Source organism: Accipiter gentilis, chromosome 30 (genome assembly GCF_929443795.1).
Source record: "Accipiter gentilis chromosome 30, bAccGen1.1, whole genome shotgun sequence".
NCBI classification, from domain to species: domain Eukaryota; kingdom Metazoa; phylum Chordata; class Aves; order Accipitriformes; family Accipitridae; genus Astur; species Astur gentilis.
Window position 1 is genome coordinate 1,695,680 of NC_064909.1, and position 15,863 is coordinate 1,711,542.

At 41.1% G+C, this 15,863-nt stretch overlaps 1 protein-coding gene across 8 annotated transcripts in view; it reads left to right on the plus strand.

Annotated features, from left to right (window-relative positions):
* The first annotated feature begins 2,078 nt into the window (after positions 1–2,078).
* DAAM2 (dishevelled associated activator of morphogenesis 2) overlaps positions 2,079–15,863 on the plus strand; it is a 238,949-nt gene continuing 225,164 nt past the window's right edge. For 6 of the 8 annotated variants that reach the window (XR_007510122.1, XM_049833703.1, XM_049833707.1 and 3 more), the window contains exons 1-2: positions 2,090–2,185; positions 8,656–8,719. The gene's annotated coding sequence lies outside the window, so the exon portion shown is untranslated. Of the gene's footprint in view, positions 2,186–7,854; positions 7,935–8,655; positions 8,720–15,863 lie in introns of those variants that run through there. The other 2 variants (XM_049833705.1, XM_049833706.1) reach the window with 2 other exon arrangements.

Consider the following 15,863-nt stretch of genomic DNA (forward strand, 5'->3'; position numbering starts at 1 on the left):
CCTCCTTTTCCACTCTCTAGGGAGAATATGTGATATAATCCTATAAATTAAACAGAGAAAGCAGGAGTTATGGATAGCCATCTTATCTTCAGCAAACACCAGGAGCCTTTACTGTACTTCAGAGAGTTTAACAACCACAGGAGCTGAGTCAATGAAAGCTGGTGGGGGGTGAAACTACCCATAAGGAACAACTCTGGTGTCCTACAGAGAAGCCCTGAATCTACCCTTCAGAGTTCTCTGCAGATACCTGTGAGACAGCCTGCCAACAGGTAACAATGTAACTCCAGGTTGGATCTTTAATAAGAGTAGTATGCAACATGGCAGGGTGGGGACTCATGACCTGAATTATCGTTGCTGATCTTAAGTAGAGAAGCGGCAAATCTGATAGCCAGAGGGGACAACAACACCACTTGTTCAATACCTGGCTTGCATTGTCAAAACTGAGTTCTTTTTATTGTTTTTCACTATATATGAAAAAAATTTTACTTCCTTTGCTTGATGGAATACTGCTTTGGGACTGGGAATATTTTCTTGTTCCTGCATCGGCCAGATTTTAGACCCATCTTTTAAGTATAAAGGTGGAAATTTTTTCAAAGACACACCATTTTCTTCTGGAATTTATCTCAAGGCTTTTGGTCATAGTGATGATATGGCAATGTATGTGGCTAGCTGCCATTAGAAAATTGTCAGAGAAAACTTGATTTTAAGCCTTTTGGATTTGATCAGATGATTTTTATTGATTTAAAAGAGCTCTGGCTCATGCCCAAAGGTGATGATGGTAGAGTAGAAAAGAGAAAGCATATGTATATGAAAAAACTAATCCACACAGCCCCAGATGGTAAATTTTCTCTGCCAGTAAGTGGCACAGAAAAGAAGCTTGGCTTTACATTTTGAAATAGCACTCACATCTCCAAAAGTGGTACCAACACACATACTTCTTATAACTGTTTACAAATGGAAATGATGGGGTATAGAAAAGAATAACAGTTGCTTATAATAGCAGCACATTTGTAGACTCCTCCAGGAAATGTTGAATAAATTTTGAACTTCTTAAAAAGGTCTGTTTGCAATCAGGCAAGGCTCACTCAAGGACTTTCAACATATACCACTTCACCTTCAGACCTCAGTTTCCTCATCTCTCAGATAGGACTACTGATACTTACAGGCTTATAGCCAAGCTCAGCTCTTAAATGCAAAACAAAGAGGTCCTATCAGTCCAAATTTATCACCACTTGCCACAGCAGGATTATACCATGATAGCATTTCACTCTTCAAGTACTGCTTAACATTAATGTTAATACTTCTGCTTCAGTTTTTGCTGTAGTATCTCTTTTCTGTGTAACACTGTAAATGGCTTTCATAGCAGGTAAAACGTGTCATACTATACAGTTCCAAAGAAATAATAGAAATAGAGATGCAAATAGGCACAGCATAATAGACATCAAAGATCAAATGAATTTTCTGAGCTGGTATTCATCTGAGATGAGACACTTCTAGAAGGTGTTTTGAAGCTAGGAGAGAAGCAGGCCCACATGCCTGGGAAAACATTCCAGCTGGAAGGGGTTAGTGCAAAACTGAAAGAGGATGTGGAAAAGATGCTTGGAAGGGCTGTTTCACCCTTGCTTTAGTTAAAACCAGTCAAAGCCTGGACACAGGAGAGGGCTGTGGGCTAGGAGTGTATGTGTGAGACCTCTTTGCCAGGCTTGATTCGAAAACTGTTTAGGCACGGCTGAGAGACTGGAAAATACCGCTTTCCAAATGGGGACTTTCATGACAGTTAGTTACATCCTGGGTGTGGATATAATATACCATGGGCAGAAAAGTACAGGGATTGTCTTTTGCCAGGGACTTATACAACCACATCTGTAGTTTCCCACCATTTCCTCCCTGACCCCCCCTTGGAGGGGTTTTCTATCCAAAAGTGTAAAAATTACAAATCCCGAAAAACTGCAATATGGGCTGTACCTAGAGAAACTTTTAGATTGTTAATTCCATAAATATCTCTTAGAGGCTGTCTGACGTCAGAGGATTTGGAGAGAGAGACTGGTCTGAAAGTGAAAACAGCAGCAGTTCCAGTCTCACTACAACAGCACAGCCAGCGAGAGGAGCAGCACAGGCATTTCACTGTGTGGATTACAGATCTGCAGAACAGGGAGGAACTGCGCAGAGACACAGGCACTACACTGTAAGTGCAGCTGCTACAGCAAATCTTCTCATGTTTTTGCTTGTTTTCAAGAGCAAATCCCTGCAAGTACCACTTGTCTTTCTTTTCTTTTCTTTTTTTTTCTCCTCTGAAATATCCTGAAGCCAGCTTGGCAGAACACAGGATTCAGGTTTAGCTTGATTGCTTCTCCCAAAGGTATGCAGAAGGGCTGATGGTACAGGCTTTTGCACTCTTCTGTATGTGGATGCGGGTGACAAGGGATGAAGGAGGTCAAAGGAGAGAAGAGGGAGGGAAGGATGTATCTTTGGAAGACTATAAAATTAACTGAAATTCAGCTCCTTCATATTCTGGTAGCAGGACAGCAAAATCCCAAATAAGCCATAGGCAAAGCCCAACTTCCTTAGGCAACTTCACAATGCAGGATTTCTTTTTAACTCTTTAATCCCTTGTCATATTGTGCAGCAAGCAGTTCCTCTTTCCTTATGAGGATGACAGGCAATTTCCTGGCTCCTTGACAACCAAGTCCTGTCCCACTGTTTGCTGGGCTACTGACAATAACAGATCCTAACATAAGTATGGGGTGTTGGTCACTAAATCTGACAAATTTAGCACCTTGAGCCTCTATTTGCTTGATACTAAGGGCTCTCCAAAGAACCCACTGGTTCTGCAGAGGGGAGAGGCATCTCTCAGATCCAAAAACTAGCTGTAACAGGGTCATACATGAAGGATGCAGCTACTCCCTGTGAGAATCTCCCTGTGAAAAACCTGCACAGGCACTGCTAGAGGCACATGGTGCAAGTGCCAAGGAAGGATAGTGATTCTTAATAATTTTATTTTTTTTTTTAAACTTCAGCAGTCCAGAGATTCCCAAGCCTACGCCATAAAAAGCTAGTGTTTTCAGTGAGGGACTCAGCTGTTTTTATTTACAATTAAAATTCAGTGCTGCATTCATGTAATTAACCTTACCTCCCCCACCTGACATCTGGATGTCCCTTCTTCATTCCCTGACTAGAGGTGGGAGCAGTTCTGGGGACAGCTGTGGGGGCAGCTGTCCTCTTCATTGGCATCTTCTCTAATGAGACCGCTGACAGAAACAGCCCATTTCCCCAGGCAGGTGGAAGAGTTTGATGCCTCCTGTGTGAAGCTGACATATTTAGCCAGCACTTGTAACTTTAGAAAGCTTTTTGCCAGTGAGAGGGTGGTTGGTCTGTGCAGTTGCTCAAGGAGAGATGACGCCCCTGAACATAAACACAAAGCTGGGCTGAGAAGCAGGAGCTATGTGAATTGCACAATATAATGCACTGTGCTGTTAGTAATTGGCTTCAACCAACAAGCAGTCACAAGAAACTGTTGCGAGTCAGCGCTCCCTGGGCTGAGTTGTTTTGGTAATGGAATAAGTTTGCAAATACTTTCCTTCTTGAGGGTTGCAGATTGGTTTGCTGGGGCAGGGAAAAGGGAGAAAAGGAGGAAAGGTGAGGATTGTGAGGAGGAAGTTTTGCAGGGATCTCTCCTGGAAAATGAAAGTAAGCAAGTCTAGGTAGCTATGCTGAAAGCAACTGCTGGTTGATGTAACCAGTGTGCTGGCTAATGTAATGGAAGTAGCTTTACTGGGCAGGTGTTTGAGGTCTAATCCCCACTAAGGGATGCCATGCCAATGCATGTAAAGCAAACTGGGCTGAGCTGGAGAAAAAGCAACCATCCTGACAGCACATGTAAGCGAGCCTCTGTTCTCAGAGCCAGATCCTGCAGGAACGTACTTTGGAAGTGAAGTCTCCAGACTTAGAAGGAATCGGTTTGGGATCTGGGCTGCTTTACCATGACATATCAGAATCCTTTTCCTCTCCCCCATTTATTTCTTATTTGATTTTGTTTCCGGTAGCCTAGCAAGAGGCTGATTTATTTTCTTTTCCAAGAACTGATTTATTTTCTTAGCAACAGCCTAATCACATTTGTTGGCAGTGTGAAAGGAAAAAAAATCCTTAAGAAATGTAGTAAGTTGTTAGAAGCGTACAGCCAAGGCAAGTGTCTGGGAGACAGACACTTTTACCTGGTTCAGCAGCTAGTCTGTCTGAAGTGCATTGGGCAATACAGAACTAATATATGCAAAACTGAGAGGGTGAGAAGAGGAACTAAGGAGGGGATAATTCCCAATTTGGGGTGTTTTAAGCTGACTACTTATTTCTGTCTCATGATTCCTCTCTCTGTCTTCCAGCTTAGCATCCCACTAGTGAGCAACACTATCTGCAGGGGTTTGCAAGTCTGGAAGTTCCTTGTGGGCTGTTAGTCGTGGTTCGGGGGAAAGTTGCACACTGAGTAGAAGGGTAGGAGGAGGAATGGGGGAGGAGATGCTGATCTGGCAGGAGTTCGATTCAGTGTCTAGTGAGAATGCATGGGTCATCACTCAGCATCCTTGAATTTGGATGAGGTTATACCAGCCAGGAAATTGCTAGTTCTTCTACTGGAGGACACTGACCCTGAAAGCAAGAGAAAAAAACACATTATGGACAGGGCAGACATCTTTTCAGTTTTGCTTTGTGAAACAGAAAGGAATTCCCTGTTGGAGCTTATGACAGTCATAGTGCAACCCTGAGGTTTTAAAAGTCTATATTATGTGTTACGAAGTGCAGTCTCATGGTTTCACAGAGCTGAGTAAGCAAATTCTCTGGATATTCTAGTGGCCTTACCACACTGTATGACTTTTCTGCTGCTATCGCTGCTGGTTTTTTCAGTTGTGCTCCTTATGTGTAATGGAGATCATTCTGTTCATCTTGAAATCAGCTGTAAAAATTTTTCTTACCAAGTCCAGACGTGGCATGCACTGACTGTATTTTATTGGCAGGGAGGCACAGCAAGAGTTGAACAGCATCTTGAAGGCATCTCCCAGATAGTTTGGTTTTGCTCCATCTGCGTTAGTTGACATAAAATTCCCCCAAGGTCCAATGGAATCCCAGAAACCCATCTAGTCCCTCCAGGCCAGCTATCTGACCTAGCAATTGAGCAATCAGGGGACACAATTTCCTGACACTTAGGGGAAGGATGTGTGGGAGGTTTGGCTCTCAGTGCTTTAGTTGCTGTGAATTTTCAAACCTGGGTCAGTCCTATGGAGATCTGACCCTCTTTCCCTTCCCTGCCCCTGCAGCCCCCAGGCAAGCACAGCATGTTCCTAAATTAAAAGAAAGCTGACTGCTCTGATTTTCATTGGATGAAAGCGTTTACGTGTATTTTCCCATGCTTTTTATTGTGTTGATGATTGACAGTGGTGTCTCTTGTGGCTTTTCTGTTTTACCAATTGTGTTCCCTAATATCACAGTCATTTGAACTGAAAAAACCTGGTAGTAGTGAGACTCAGTATATATACTAACATGCAGTAGATCTGATTAATTTCTCATCTTTCCACAATTCCACTTCCAGAAGTAACTGTGGAGTTACTTCTGTTTGGCACTACTCTGAGTCATTATCAGGCTGAGGACTTGTTACCTTCCAACCTCTGTGTAGGTATTAAATTTCATAATGCTATGTAAATTAGTTAAGTGAGATTTATTGGGTTGGATTCTCAGCCAGTGCAAACAGGTATGGGGACTCCAGTGTAGCTATGACAAATGTATTCCAGCTGAGGATTTGGCCCAGTATCTTCAGACTGGTATTGAGTGACCTGAGGCATAGACAGTGCAAGTCTGCTCTCATCTGTACTAGTGAAAGTTTTTCCTAGCTCTGTATTGTTCAAGAAACTTATTCCAGGCTTCAATTACAAGTAAGTTCAAGAAGCATCAGAATTTGGTCCAGAGAAACTGAGGCCCAAGTTGTGCAAAGCAACCTGTAATTTTGGCTCTTTATTTTTAGTGTCTTGTTAAGGCACAAAGGCACTCAAAAATTGAGAGCGCCAAAATTATAAGCTGCTTCTGAAATGCTGGCTGACTGACTTGGGCAAATCTATACAGTGGATTTGATTCTTCTCACATACTTTTTCCAGCAGTGTAATTCTCTGAAGGTCAGTTGAGCTACTGCTGTTTTACAGCAGTAGAGGTCACAGAGGAATGTGTCCCATGTTGCCGGAAGCTCCCCTGAGCTTTGGTATGTCAGTCCTGTACTCATGTTCTGTTTTTCTTGACATGTCCACAATGTATCCGGCTTTCATTTGCTGAGAACCACGTAGCCACAGGCCCATGAACTCATCACATGCTGAGCAGTGCTACTGGTAGTGCAGCCTCAAGCTTTCTTAGTGCTGTGTGTTAAATCTGTACTTAATGATGGTCAAACAGGCTTTTCCCTCCCTTAGGCTTTGTATCCAGTTTGTATGTTGCCCAAATACATGTTCTATGTTAGATCTATATTTTCAATTTTCCACATGGCATTTCAACACTTGAGATTTTGGCTTCTCCGGTGATCTCTATGGTGTCAGATAATGTCTTCTAGTAGTAGTTTTCTAGACTTGGGACAACATGGGGTAACAAATCTGATGAGGAGAAGCTCATGGGTTTTGGATCTAGTAGAAGAGTTATTCTGAGAGTATGGTAGGCTTATACCGGTGATAAGGTTTCTCTGGAGTTAGGAATTAGAGTGACTTAAGGTGGAAAGAAAGAAGTAGATAAGGAAGGGAGGAGATCAGAAGGCTTTCTGGAATTTAAGGAGTGGGAGCTGGACATCAGAAGGATGTGTTTAGACTATGTGAAAATGGAAATAGTGGTAACCTTGAGAAACTGAGAAAAACTTTGGCAGCAAGAGAGGAGTAGGTTCCCTTCCTGAATAACAAGTGCTTGCTCACTTCCCAGTTTTGCTGGCTTCAAAGTAATAATCACTGAAGTTGATATTTCTGCTCATGTGCTTTGAAGTTCACATTTGTTTTTGTTGAAGAGTATTTTTCTCTTCAGCGTGTTCCAAGATGACTTAAATTCAGGCAATGCATGTGCCAGCCCAGCTCTTCTTTGTATTGGGGACGAAGCTGATTTGTAAGACCCAACAACTCTATTCTGTCTCCTTGGTATATTACTTTTTTTAAGGAGACATAAACAAGGACACATTTTTACTGTTACAACTTTTATTATTCAAGGCAGTGAACAAGCCTGATTTGGAGGTCTTTCTCTGTGTTTTGTTTGCTGTTTGGAGGGGCAATGTTTTTAGCTGCTTAAACAATTGAATTAATGACCCATGAAGTCTTAAAGAGATGGAAATTTAAACAGTGCCCCGTTTATCCTTGAAGAAAGTCATCAGGTTCAATTTAACTTTTTAAGATCTGATCTGAAGATGTGTTCCCAGGACATTTTCATAAATTAAATACACACACACACACACACACACACAAGGTAGAAGGAACATTTCTGCCAAAGAGCGCAATCCAGGTTGGATTTCATTGTGAAGAAGTCATGCAAGGATATATTTCAAGGGTTTAATATCACGTGGCAAGATTCCCTTCTCCCAAGACAAAGCTGTGGGAAAAGATGAAAAATCTTGGAGGATGGGTCCACTGGTAGCTATTAAACATGATAATCTGGCTGTACTCCCATCTCAAAATCCTAAACAACTAAAGGATTGAACAGGGGTAGGATCAGACTATATATGGTATTTTTATATGCTTTCCCTAACCATCTGCTGCTGACCATTACTTGGAGATAGTGTACTGGTTTAGATGGACTTCTGATCTGACTATGTAGTCATTTTTATATTCCTGTGGTCTTCGAGAGAGAAAACACTGTGAAGATCCTCTGATGTTTCAGCTATGCTACAAGGGAGAAACAGTCATATCTGTAAGATGTGGGCTGAGGAACCTGACCAGGTACCTCACAAACCTCCAGGAACTTTTTCATATTTTAGAGTCCTTTAAGTGTCAAGAATGCACATGAAGAAACTATACCTTCATTTTTAGCACTGTGTCTTCCTGTCAGTGAAAAAAATGACCAGCATCTCTCCTTGTTCCCCAGTTCAAAAGTGGATTACAAACAGTGACAATTTTTTTGCAGAAAAGATTTAATTTGCTAACCCCCCTCCAGTTATTTTTAGAAATGTTTTGCATTTTCTCTTGTGTTTAAATATTTCTCTAAATCTAAACATTTCAAGTAGGCTTACTCATCAATAGTATGATTGTTGCTGATATTTTCATAAATACCAAATACTTTGGGTGCTTCCATTTTCCAGGAAAGCTCAGTGCTTAAAAAAAAAAAAAAAAAAAAAGGCTATTTTTAAGTATTTCAGGCTGGTCTTGAAAAATCATTAATCTCTTTGCATGCTTTTGGTCCTGCACTGTCATCTGTTTTCTTTCAAATCTCCAGAGGGCTGTGACAGAAATACGTGAGAATTCCATGTTGCTCTGCATCAGCCTGTCAATTCTACTCCTTTCCTTGTCAGGTTGAAAGGAACAACCTTTTCAAGAAGGAATGAAACAACTGTGGGGCTGTATAAGCATCCTTGCCTCTGCTGATCTGTGCTCAGAAGTTTCCTGGACTCTTGTAGAAGTGTAACATGATTTCCCTCTAACATGAAGTTATTTTTTTCCCCAGGAATGTTACAACAGTGCAGTCCCTCTGAAAATATGTAGTCAATAAATCATCACCCTGCAATACAGTAAGTTCTGTACTTTCCACTGGTTTAAGATCAAACCCTGAATGCTGTGGGTATTGTATGCTCATTAGCCAGATTGTTTCTGATGGAGCAATCTCAGTGGACTGTTCCTATTTAACTAGTAGGAGTTAAATGATGACGATATTTTCTTGGCTGTAATTATACACTGTACAAATATATGAGGATAAATAAGTCACATATATATATAGTTAGATAAAGTTAGCAATTTATTCTTTACATTCAGCACTTTCCTTTGGAAAATTTCCAGGCACTTTACAAATATTAATGGATTTAGCTTTTTGGAAAACTGAGGCACAGCTTTCTCAGATGCCTGCAACCTGATGGGAGTCTGTACTATCATATAAATACTCTCACTACAGGTAGGTTAGAGACCCATTTTTTTTAAGCTATCTTTATGTCCTCTGAAGTGTTAGTTTAACAAAACCATAGCAATTAAACTAAAATAGTATACCAACATCTTTATCATTATGTCACATTTAGCCTCCTGCCTGGTAGACAAGCCATATATTCACCAAAATCATACTTCTCCCAGAATGCAAGTATATCACCTTACTGCAGAGTGGGTACTCCTCCCCTTTTTCTACCCTTCCTTCCCCCCCAGTCTGTGTTCTGGCTTCCCAGAGCCTCTAGTTATAATCCCCAGTTATTCTTCCTACTCTCCACCCTTCATTTAGGTTTTTGCCTACACATAGAGTATGAAACTTAGGTACTGCTGATAATGATTATAAGAGATCTGCACTAACTGGGTGGAATGGATTTATTTGTTAGATTACACAGCGTACATCTGTAGAGAAGGTTTGTCAGGATACCATTTTTCCTTACAAACTTTTTCAGGAATGGGGCCATCCACTAGTGCAGACAGTCTTGGTTTTCTCACTGAGTCACTGACCATTAAGCTGGGATGCCTGGACTGTGAGTACCCTGCTTAAATCCATTTGGCAGAATCCTGACCCGCTCCAGGCAGGCGACCCCATCAGCATCTGCACAACAGATGAAAGAAAGCAAGATCTTGACCAAACATGAGGGGACTTCAGTCCTTTGCTACTTTTGCAGCCATGTATACAGCGGGAACCAATTAAACTATGTTTCTAACAGCTGAATGCACAGAGAAACAGTTGGTTTTGTTCTTGCCTGTGATCTGATCTGTCAGCATCCTCCTGCACTGTTATGCAGGGATAGAGTAATAACCATGCTAGGGCCCTGCCAATATGAACTGTCTTCCAACTGTGCCCTACTGAGATATGAACTTGCCCTCATTGCTTGTTTCATACTTTTACTGCCCTGTGGGTCGGGCATCCCAACGAGTGAATCTCTCTGGCTCTGTTGTAGAGGCCCTGAAATGTGTTGCCAATGACAGAAGTACAAAGCTTGACCTTAGCCTTTTCTTGTCAGCAGGATTCAGGCAGTCTGTGTGAATGTTACAAAGTCTTTGGCACTCACCATTACTAAGTGATAGGGAGAAAAACAGATACCTTTTCTGACTAGGTGAAATTTTCCTTGGGGGACCCATGAATTGTTTCCCACCTGTGTCTGGGCTTATCTAGAATAGCTTCATGTACCTGCTGGGGGACATGTGTTAAGCTATAAATGTCCTACTGTGCCCTTCATGACACATTTTATGTTTAAACAGAGGCAAAATTTAGCAAGCAGCTCTTCACTGCCTCATCTTCTGCTTACTTACAGTGGCGATGTATAGTATGTTCACATCTATCGGGACGTCTCCAGAGGCCCATACTCTTTCTGATTTACACATCTGTTAGTGTAGCTAAAGTACTGTGAAATGGGAGCCGTATCTAAGAAAATACTTGCTGTAAATACAAGCTAGAGTTGACCTAATAAATATATTAACATTTCCATATAGCATCACTGTACTTTAATAAAAAGCAGTTTAAGAATGCCGCTTCATCAGTATTGAGAGTCAATTTTTCAATTACCAGCCTTGATTTTTGCAAGGTACAATTCAGATTACATACATATCAATATTTTGGGTTTTCTCACTTTGACATACAAAAATATCTGTAGCTATATGTATTTTTACCCACAGAGCAAGAATGTTTAAATAAGAGTGGACTAAATTATGACCTCTAGAATCAAGATATCAGAGGTCAGGGAGATGATATTATACATCTGTGAAATGAAATACCTAATTTGTTGTTGTCAGGTGCTTTAAACTAAGAGTGAAAATGGTCGCCTCACTTCAGACTGGAAAACCTACCTAATTCTGCTTCCCACTGATCCCTTGAAAAGTCTTACATTATAGTGTGACAGGATTGGAATAAGCATGCTGTGGAGTCTGCTGGACTATGTGTCTACCACACAGTTGTCTGTGATTGTAGGAAACAGTATGTGATGACCTTGTAGTCCTATGCTCCCATGAATGCACATGACACAGAATCCAATTGACCACCCTACAGGCTCTGGTGACATGTGAAAGTGCAGCAAATTAAAATGGAAGCAGATGGCAAAAAAAGTCCCTTCTGTGTTTTGCCTTTTCTTTTCTTTCAGGGATGTTGCCTTAAGTCTTTGATCCAAATAGCCTGCTGAGGAAATATGTCTCTGAGCTGTGGTGAAACAACACTAGGAGCGCTGTGTTCAATTCTGGGTACTCAATACTAAGTGGTTACACAGTGATGGTTACAGATAGGCAACCTTCATTTTTCCTTTGATTCCTCATTAGTCATGGTTTCTTGGGGTTCTTTAGTTCTTTCATAATTACTTAATTCACAAAGAAGCTAGAGCGAGCTGGGCAGTTTGGTGCCAGACTGGGGGGAAATGCCTCCAAAGAAATGGGAAATACTCCTTGACTTCCATTAGAAATTCTCCCATTGTTAATCTTGGGCTTCATTCTGCTGGCTGGCCACTGTCATTAACTGGCATTAACTGTTTGTGTGACTTGGGGTATGTGCTTTCCAGTGTGCTATCTATCTATCTATCTACTTACTTACCTACCTACTGTTTGTTTGTTCATTTGTTTGCTTGCAATGGAACAGCCCAGGCTGCATGGATATATAAGCTTTATTTTCTAGGTTTCCTGTTTAGACTGTGTGACCTAAGTCCATGAGCTCTCTACGTTCATATATTTGTTGTGTTTGGACTTTTGAAGCTAAAGTTCTCACTAGCATTTTGGAGGCTTGTTTCTAGGACCAGATTTTGACATTTGATGTGGATCATACATACTGCATCTTGTGATGCTAATAGGGTGAGAAATAATGGGCCCTGTAGCCCCAGTGAAGCTCCCTGAGAAATTCATTCATGGGTGTCACAAAAAGAGTTTTCCCACTTCTTTGATACTTAGAAGCAGTCTAGAAACTCTCTATGTAGAATAAGATCCCATGCTGGATTTGTTTAGTAACTCTGGACTTCAGTTATGTTCTGAGTGTCCCATGAGGCTTTAGGGTCACAGCAAAAGTTGTATCACTCCTAGGCAAATGCACCCAGACTTGAGTTTGTTCAGCAGTCATTGTGCATGGTTCTTAAAACACCAAGCTCCCTTTTACATATTCACTGAGCAGAGACATAGTAATCACTGCAGTATGTTAGAGTCTGTATATCTGATACACCCAGTGATTTGTTTGCAGAGTTTCTCACACCCTCAGAGTTGCCACTTCTTAGTTTGGGTCATTTTTACAATGGCTGTGTCAGCTGTCATTTTCCCTCCAGATATTTTTAGGTGTAACTGGTTGCAGCAGGGAGAGAGGACAACACAAGTCTGTGTTTTGCAGCTCACCTGAGTTGCATCATTAGAGAGCATTAAAACATTCAGGCAACTGGACTAGTTGATCATTGTAGGTCCCTTCCAACTGAACTATTCTATTCCATTCCATTCCATTCCATTCCATTCCATTCCATTCCTTTTTATGGGTGGGTTTCTGTTTGGTTTGGTTTGCTTTTTTTTTAACTATGTACCTTCTATCCGTACGATTACAGTTCTTTCTTTTTGCCCTCCTTTCTTTACCCAGCAGAGGAATATGGTAGTCCTTAGAATTTAATATGGGCCTAACTAGACCTCATCCCATTGAACCACTGGGCCAACACAGGCCTTTCATTTTCTTATTATCATTGAGTATCAGTAGGAAGATTTTGTTATACTTCTATTTCAGTGGGCCTGTCTGATGTATCAAAAAGTCTGTGTGGTTATGTTTATTAGTATTTTATGATTTTTTTGCCTTGCTTGAACTGTGTCAGCTATTGGAGGTTCTCTGCTGTAAAATGTGTCAGAGCTAAGTGGTCCCTTGTCCTGCCTTCTTTGCTAACTGTGCTGAGACAAGTAGTATCTATTGGCTATGCAAGCACAGAAGGTAAGAAAGGGTTTTTTTAACTCAAGGAAACAAATGAATTGTAGACGGTAGCTACACTGCTGGTTTGGCCAATAATTACAGGCTGCAGACTTCACAGGTTCCAAAAGCTAAGCAACCTCCACCTTGCTCAATACTTGAATAAGATACCAAAGTCTATATGAAGCAGTGATCATCATTTAGAGGCACGTATAAATTTTGATTCAAGTTCAGGACTGAAATCTGAGGAATTTGATATTATAGGATATCAGAGTTTCTTGCCTGTGTTCCACAGTGCTTTTAAGCCCTAAACTACTCATCTTTGAGGAAATGATTCAAGAGTTTAGACTATTAGGAAACATAACTTACAGAATAAAGTAATGATTTTGGTCAGTACTTTACCTGGTTCAGTAAAATGTATAGTTCTCAGATACTTATCATTAGGTGCACAAAGAATGGGACACAGTCTAATATAGCTGTCTTCTTTGATTTCTGGTTTCTCTTTGTCTTCTGGCTGCTTGTTTCTGACTCCACACAGACCCTTAATAAACTGTCCCCTTCTAAAATATGTTAATATAGATGGTCCCTTGGACTCCACCCCTCTGTGTCTGAGAGTTTTGTTACATTGGGCCAATTACAGGACCACATTTACAAAAATATTTGTTAGCTGTGGATGCTTCAGGTTTTGTGTTCAAAATTCATATAATTTACAATGTGAGCCCAAACATCTCAGCTCTAGCAGACTTTGGCTTTGACCTCTAGGGCTTTTTTTTCAGAATGGTTGAGCATCCACATCACCAGTTGACTTCAAAAGGAGTCATGGGTGCAAAGGCATTCAGTCAGTTGCCCAGGGTCACAGTGATGGTCAGGATCAGAGCTCTGCAGAGCAGTTCCTGGCTCCAAGTAAATAAACACACACAGCAAACAGGTAGGAGCCCTGAGCTGTGCAGGGATCCTGTGTAGCTGCACCTCCAGAAATAGGTCTTGTCTTTCTTCATAAGATTTAAACAGCTACACTTTCATAATAAGAACAGCTGTTGCCACCTGTGCAGTGACAGTAACTACCAGCGGAGTAGGAACTATTGTCCTGAAGTAATCTATTCCATTGTAGTGATAGTTTTTAAAATATCATGGCTTGGGAATTGCTTGGAATGTCCCTTCTATGTTAGCTTGGCACAGACCTCCCTGGTTGCAGAGTGCAAGGCAGTGCTTCTGTGTTTTCTTTCCTGAGGACTTACCATGATTGACTTGGCACCAATGAGGTGGGTGAACAATGCAGCAAGCCCTGCTTTTTCATATCCACTGCAGCAAGTTTAAGGTTGCCTGGAAAACACAACAGCTATAGAAAGCAGCATGCTGGAGTAGCACTACAGCCTCATCCTTCCTTTTGGTGTTAGCTGAATTGGCTAGGGAGTTCTGGCTGCACCTTTTCACAAAACCAGTAATTTCCCTGAGCTCTCATTAGCACACTCCAGTGATCAGGGTGCACCATGCTGTGCAAAACCTCCACATACTTCAGCAATAATGTAATCTAGGTTTATGAATGAGGTCTAAGAATGATTTGACTAATGGTGATTTAGAGCTGAAATAGAAGCAAGACTGGAGAAGTGGGCTAAACATTTTTCTCGTTTAGCTAAATTGTCTAAACACTGGGGACTAAGATGAACTTATGCAGAGCCTTCTGACATTAACTCTGAGTCAGGCATTGTTATCCCTCTTTTAGAGAGTACAGAGTCAGAAACATGAATTGGCTTGTTCATGCCCACACAGAAATGCACAGCTAGTGTCAGCATTACAACTTGGTTACTCAGAAGCACACAGATGTGCAACGTGTATCATACTTCTTCCCACCCCTACTTGCTGTAAAGACTTCTTGCAAGGGATCAGATGCATACTCTTTGTTCTCTTGCTGTCTTTCATGAGTATGGTTGTTCTATTTTGGTGTAATATTCTTTTTAATATAAAAGTCTTCATGAGTAAAGTAATGCTTTTCAACGCGTACGGTTTCATGATCACTGCAAAAATACAGTTCCTTGAGTCTGAAAAAGTTTGTACCTGTAGAGCTTTCTGTTGTTGGCTGTCCTGCGTAAACCAGTACACACTGGTGGAAAGTGAGACAAGATAAAGAATATTTCCAGAAGTGGCTGAAGGAAATTTTCCTGGCGATAGCAAAGCACAACACTGAAAATGAGAGAGCAATCTATTTAAATAAAACCAGTAAGTTCTAAAAGGTTTAGAAAACTTCAGGTTGATGCTGAGGTTGACTTAGGTTTCCTGTCTGTTGACAATTTATGAATGCCTTTGCCTCTCCCTAGAGGTTGGGTATAACTGTTTGTGTCAACTTCCCTATGGCCCGGAGCAGAATCTGCAGGCCCTTTCCTTTAAAGCCTTTGGAATTTACATAACCCTGCAATTGTAGCAATGCAAAATGTGGCTCTGGTTACAATAACAAGGGTTTAGGGAACGCAGGGAGAGATTGTAGCGGCAAAGGCATAAAAGCAAAACAAAACAAAACCGTACATGCTGTTTTAATTTTCAGCAGCCATGTGAGAACTGTCCTGCAGTGCTTGGCTATAAATAAACCTCTGCCGTCATAGGAAGATAAAAACCAAAACAGTTCACATTCTTCTTTTCTTAAGGTTATAAAAAATAAACGAAAGGTAAGTATTTCAAAAGCAGAGCATATCTTTGCTGAGGAATGTCAAATTATTACTCAAGGGGGTTGATATTTGCATCAAGTGAAGAAATTTGACATTAAACCTCTCTTTCTCTGCTCCATCTCCACCAGCTCTTTTGAAAAAAACACTTAGAACTGCATGTGGATAATGTGCCAGGCAATGCTTCTTAAAGCC